At 51.3% G+C, this 6,696-nt stretch overlaps 1 protein-coding gene across 8 annotated transcripts in view; it reads left to right on the forward strand.

Annotated features, from left to right (window-relative positions):
* The window catches only part of SP6 (Sp6 transcription factor), a 74,903-nt gene that overhangs the window by 33,927 nt on the left and 34,280 nt on the right, over window positions 1-6,696 (forward strand). The gene's annotated exons all lie outside the window — the stretch shown is intronic.

Consider the following 6,696-nt stretch of genomic DNA (forward strand, 5'->3'; position numbering starts at 1 on the left):
TCCTCTAGTTAAGATCCTTCATTGGCTCCCTATGCCTTTCTGGGTAAAAAGCCCAAACTCCTTTTCAGGTAAACAAGTTCCTTCACACTCTTTACTTGTGTATCTTTCATGCTTTATCTCCCTCCTCCACTCCATTCCCTTCCTACAAATCCTCTCCTTTTGCCTCAAGGAAAGATTTCACACTTCCTAAACACTTAGGCTTCTCTCTACTATTTTCCTTCCTACCTAATCTTTCTTTTGGTAAACTCCTATGCATCCTTCAAGACCCTACTCAAAGTCTGAACACTGAACTCTTCCCAGCCATAGCTTTTTCCTTCTCTGGACTGTTCTTGGAACATACAAAGGGCTTCACTCACTCACTGCGTAAGTGTGAGTAAATTACACACTTATTTTCACTTCTGACTCCCTGCTAGACCAAGCTGCAGTGGAAGGATTGAGGTGAGGCAGTACACAGAGGACTGGCAGGAAATGTATGCTGAGTTAAAGAATGAACATTTGCATACAATTACATCTACATAGGACCTGTTTATACAGACCATACATTCTGTTCCCAGGCCATTTTTCAAGTAAAGATTGCTTCACTGTCAAGCTTAGAACTCCACCCAGGTTCAGTGACTCAGGGATTTGTGGGGGGGAGGTGGAGTTGAATATCCTGCTGGGCCACTGCCAAACTTCTTGTGGTACAAAAGCTGGGGGCAGAGGCCCAACCATGAAGTCAGCAAAAGTGAAAGAAAAAAAAAAAAGTGATGTGTGTAGGTGAGAAGACAGGGTGCAAAAACTTAGAAGAGTTTAGCAGCAGTTTTGCATTACCTTGAATGGTCTTTCCTCTTCAAGGCCGCCATTTTCTTGTTTTTTCTTTACTTGAGTCTGTATGGCTCCATTCTTATTAGAGGCACAACCAAGGAAGGGGGCACTTTCTAAGGGGAGGACCACCTTATACTTTTGTCAGGAGCCTCATGTACATACAACTCCCCAAAACCACCTTACAACGTCCGTTCCCACAGATTGCTTCTTTCAAGATGGCCCCGTCCTCAACAGAGAGGAGGGAGACCAGGCAGCCAGCCTCTAAAATGCTCGCTTTCTCCTGATTGCACTTTAGACTCTCCAGGGAGCTTTTAATAAATTCCGAAGTCTGAATCCCATCCCAGGCCAAGGAAATCAGAACCTCTGGGATTGGGACCTGGATGACAGTATTAAGAAGTTCCTCAGGTGATTCCAGAGGGCAGCCAATGTTGAGAACCACTCGTTAGCCCAGGATATCTTCCCACTGGGGGTGCCCTAGTAAAAAAAAACTATGAACAGGCTGTACCCTCCACCCCCATCCACTCCTGTTCCTCCCCTGCCTGCATTTCTCCCCTTCCCCACCCTACTTGCCTCTGTCTTGCAGAGCCAGTGCTGATAGGTGGTTCCTGCTGTGTCTCAACATCAATCGGGGATATCACTCTTCCCTGGTGCATCTGGGGCAGGTTCTCAGTGATGTTTGCCCTCGTGTTTCCAATTGCTTTCAGCCCCTTCCTGCTCTAAGTTGTCACTTTCTCCCCTTTTCTAATTTACAAAGCTACCCATTCTCTACCCTTAAGAGCCCCATGTTTCTCTTGTCCACGATTGCACCTTCCATGTCCAGCACATTGCTCCATACACAGCAGGAGCACCGTGGATGTTTGTTGACTGACTTCCTGACTGTGTCCCTCAAACACTTTTCATGGATTTATTCCCTTCTCTTCCAGACCCAGCTTTCTCCACCTCCATTTCATTTCTCCTTCTTGTCTGCCCCTTAGCCTCTTTTCCTCTTCATTTCCCCATGCTTTTCCTGCTTCCTGACATTCTCCTTGTCCTTCTCTTCTGCATACGGCTGCCCCATCTAACTCATTAGTACCACGGAGTGAGTGTCTATGCCCAAGGATGTGGAGGGCACCAGAGGGAGAGATGGATGGATGCAGAACCACAGTCTCTGCCCTTAAGAAACTCCAAATTCCTCTGGGGCCTCCTATAAAAGAAACCACATATTGGGCCGGCCGAGTGGCGCGATGGTTAAGAACTGGCTTGGGACGCCAGAGGGCCCCGGTTCGTATCCCACATATGAGGGCCAGTGACACTGCCCTCTACAGCTAAGATGCTGAACAACAGCTCAACCTGGAGCTGGGCTGCTGTGAGTTGCCGGCGATGGCGTAGGCTGCAGCCCCTGTGGCAGTGGGTTGCCATGGGCTACCGTGTGTAGCCAGCAGCCAGCGTGAGCGGCCAGCAGCCGCAGTGAGCGGCCATCCAGAAGCCGGTGACTGATCTGCCTCGCCTGGGAAGAGCGCAATGATGGTGCCAACTTGGGCCAGTGAAGCAATGTCCTCCACAACTAGATTCAAGAACAAAACGAAAGCAACTTGTCTGTTCCCCTTCCCCCAATTCCCCAGCGTTCCCATTCCCCCAATTCCCAAATAAAAATCTTTAAAAAAAAAAAAAAAAGAAACCACATATTCCAGCTGGTGCTGGATGTCCAGAAACTAGAAGAATATTGATGTCCCAGCCCTTGACCATCTGTTGGTCCTCACTCATAGCTACAACCCAAGCTTTAATCTTTATTTTTGAAGAGTGACAGTCAACTCAGCCTTCTAAAAGCTGCTCATTCTGCCTTAAGGATTTTCCCAGTACCCTTTGCTTCTCTCCTCTCCCTCCTCTGGTTTTCTACATTCTCCTCTCTTCTCTTTCCACCTACAGAGAAATCAAGGTTGCAGACTTTTCAAACCATCCCTGACATTCACATGCCCAGAGAGAGATTTGATGGGACAAACACCTAGTTTAAATAAATCATGGCTACTTTTTTTACTATGATTTCAATTATCCAGGTTTCCTCAGTCTTCTGTGAGCATGAAAAATTGACAGAGGCTGTAAAATGCATCTCCCTGTTATACTTCGGCAGCTACCCCACTCCACACCCCAGGTGCACACACACAGCCACCCCTCTTTCTCCCCTGCCCAGGGAGGCCCCTCCTGACCCACACGCCCTGACTCATCAACTCCCCCTGCCTCCTGGTTCCCCTGCCCAGACCGATGACTATCCAACTGCCATGGACTCTTCCAGCAAAAACATTCCAGCCGTCCTTCCACACAGGGTTCTTCCGTCTTTTCTGTTTCTCCTTACCCTCAGTCCCCTTGCATTGAGGTCTGTGGAGCTAAGGAAGAAAGCGCAGCCCCCACCCCTAAGTGGGAAGGAGCCCTTCAGGGTGCAAGGCATGGTGCCTCCTTAGCCTTTGTGTGTTACCACCAGGGGGCGCCCAAGGCATTTCCAAAAGCAGTTGCGGGTTTTGTTTTTGTTTTTGGAAGTATAATTGAAATATAACATTATATTAGTTTCAGTGTACAGCATAATGATTTGATACTTGTGTATATTGCGCAATGATCACCACAACTGGTCTAGTTGCCATCTGTCACAATACAAAGTTACCTTTTTTTTTCTTGTCATGGGAACCTTCAAGATCTATTCTCCCAGCAACTCTCAAATATGCAATTCAGAGGGGGTTTTTTAGCCTTACAGGAAGGAAAGGCAGGCATAGAAATTTCGTTTAACAAGCATGCATTGAGTGCCTACTGTTTGCCAGAAACAGAGTATGATCTAGCCTTTACAAAGACTCCTTGTAAAGAGCCATTTGCCTCTTCAAGAAATCATTTCCTACCTACCAGTTCATTTTACTGACGCTGGTAACAGCATACTCTCTCCACTTCAGCCTCACCCCTGCACTCAGCCCTCTCCACCCCTCCTGACCCCTGTGACCACAGCTCCACGTCTGCTTCTCTGAGTCCAGGCTTCCCACAGCAGACTGGAAACGTCCCTGGGGACAAAGTGGGGTTGTGAATTTCCCTGAGCAGGCACTGTCTCTCTCTCTTCTGGGTCCCTGACCCCCTTCTGTCTAAGCCCCATCTCTGTTGCCATCCCTAGTTTCCTGAGGGTTTCCCAGACACCCTGAGTGTGGAGGGTGTGGATTCAGTGAGGCCACTGGCTGGGATGCTGGCTCAGGAGCCTCACTTCTTCACCTGGAAGCGCCAACCCAGCTGGCAGAGACTCAGGAAGTGGGCGATGGTGGCGATAACAATAATAATAATAATATTAATAATAACATTGGGGCCCACAAAACAGCTGTGAAATACCCTATAATGATTTCTTATATTTATAGATCTCCTTTCCTTCCTAGACACTTCAGAGCCATTGCCCAATTAACCTTCCCAGCTTCGCTAGGAGGGACAATTAACCCCATATTTTATGGCCAAGGGAAACCAAAGAAGGTGATAGAGTGGGTAAGGTCACACCGTACATTAGTGACAGCAGAATTTATAGAGCAGCATTCTCGCCTTCCATTCCTCTCTATCCAGACCCACCTAGGTGACAGTACCCATGTACGTACTCACACACACGCGCGCACGCTCGCTGTCCATGCCAAACCTACCTTGCCAGGGACCTCAACCTCTGGGAGAAGCGAGAACTGGGGTAAAGGATGGTTGCCTGGGGTACCATCACTGAGGAGGCCTTCTCAGGGCCAGGCCAAGCTCTGGGGAAATTTTTCTCTGTTCTGTTGGACACTCGTGTCGGGCAGTGCGCCAGTTAGGACCAAGCCTCTCCTGACTTCAGGATTCATAAGGAACGAAATGTGGGGTGCCTGGGGTCCCCATACTATATGTCCCCCACTGACAGTGCCAGGCCCACGTTCATTCTGAAAATCAGTGTGAAGAACCCTACTAACCCCTTCCCGCTACAGTACTGGGGATGGCAACATGATTCCTAGCAGGAGAAGAGGTGGGGCAGCCCTGGAGAGGCAGGAGTGGGGGCCCCCCTGAGTGAGAACAGCAATGATTTGGCCTACACAAGAAGCCACTGAGGACAGGAGCCCGGGGAAGAGGGGCAAGGTGGTGCTGGGGCGCGTGACTCAATCTCAGCTTCCAGTCTTCACAGGGAAAGTACAACAAAAACAAGGAGAAGCTTTTCTCTCATCTGAACTCAGGTACAGGAAAACAGGGATGTGCGTTTGTTTACAGCAGGAGGGAGCAAAGTTATCTAATCTAAGAGCTTCCTGCTTATACAAAGTAATGCCCTGGAGCAGGCAACAGCACAGGGCAGTGAGGTTAAAGGTGGGATGCCCGTTTGGCTAACTTGGACTCCTGTTCCAGTTGGCTTGGACACTGGGACCGGGAGAGTTAACACTCGGGTAGGCCCTATTGGGAGAGAACAGCAGTAGAAACCAACGTTATGGCAGCCTTGACTAGACTCTTCAAGTCATTGATCCTTCTTGACTGGCCCCCACCCACCAGCTCCACTCCTGACTCTCCTGAGCCTCTGACCCCCTGACCCCTGAATCCAGGGCCTGGGACTGTCCCTCCCCCAGCTCCTGGTTTCCCTGGCTGAAACTCCCAGGCTCCACATTGCTGAGATTTTACTAGGGCTCCCAGCTGGGTCCCACCTTTGATCTGGCTTCAAAAAATAAAAAGCAGTACCAGGAGAGTAATTTTCCCCCGACCTGCTGGGGAGGAGAGCAGGCTGGAGGCAGGTCCTGACCGGCCTGGCCCACTCTTCCTTGAGCCTGCAGCTTGAAGCTGGTGGCGGGAAGGTTGGGGGCCACGGAAGCAAAGTCATTTTTCCTCCCTGGCTTCCTCCCCTCCCTGCCAGAGCACTGATCTCAAGTTAGTCTTCCATCCCTGCCTGCCAATCAGCAGGAGAAAGGATGCAAGGGCGGCAGAACAGCTGCTCCGCCAACCAACCGGGCTCCCACACTGGGCTCCTCACCCCGACCTCCTGCCTACGGGACTGAACTGGAGGGGCAGTGTCAGTCCTCTTCCCCACTGTGGCCCTGGCCTGTTCCTGAGGAGTCCTGACCGACCACTCAGGGTGGGGCCTGGCAACGGGCAAGTCTGTGCCCACCTGGCTGGGCACCAGAGACATTACTCAGTTGGCTGTCTCAGTGCCAGCTCTGGTCTAGAGAGGCTGGACTAAGGGGTGGGGAGGGGAAGGTCAGGCTGGAGAGAGGGTGGGTCAGCCTTTTGTGGTGTTTCCTCCCTATCGCTGTCCCTACGGTGCTACGAGGCCCCGGCCCAGGATTCCATCTTCCGGCAGCAGCCCCGCCCCCTTCCCAGTTCAAAGGCTCCGGCTCCTCACCTGTCCCAGATGCTTCCCGGCCCTTTTAAGTGGTTAGCAGTGCACCCCTCCCCCACCCAGCTGAGGATCAGAGCTTCGCCATGCTGGTGCTGGGGACCTGGGGTGCAGAGTCCAGAGGCTGGGAGGAGGCAGAAACACACCCTGAAAACAGCTGAGCTGCCCCCCAGAGATGTCAAACCCTAGACACTGACCACTAGATAATCCTTCCATGGGTGGGGAAGGAGGCAGGGGTTCCCCTGGGGGAAAACGGGCAGCTGGTTTGGTGGGCGAGAACTGAGGCTGTGGAGCTGGGGCCCAGCCACCTTCCGTTCCTGAGAGTCCCAGCTCAGCCTTCGAGCTCACTGGCTGAAATGAGAGACGGTCACCAAGCACAGAGGCTTTCTGCGTTTCTGCATCCTCATTGTGCCATCTCTGTCTCCCTTCAGGGAAGACGCCTGCGCTACATACACACTCTGAAAGTACTCCCTGGATATTGAAACTCTTCAAGAGCTGGCCAGAACCCACCCCCACTCCTGCCCCCACTTCCAGGCCACTGGTGCGCTTTCCTTGTCTGGGAACAGGGA

This window comes from Hipposideros armiger, unplaced genomic scaffold, assembly GCF_001890085.2.
Source record: "Hipposideros armiger isolate ML-2016 unplaced genomic scaffold, ASM189008v1 scaffold_40, whole genome shotgun sequence".
In the NCBI taxonomy this organism is placed as follows: domain Eukaryota; kingdom Metazoa; phylum Chordata; class Mammalia; order Chiroptera; family Hipposideridae; genus Hipposideros; species Hipposideros armiger.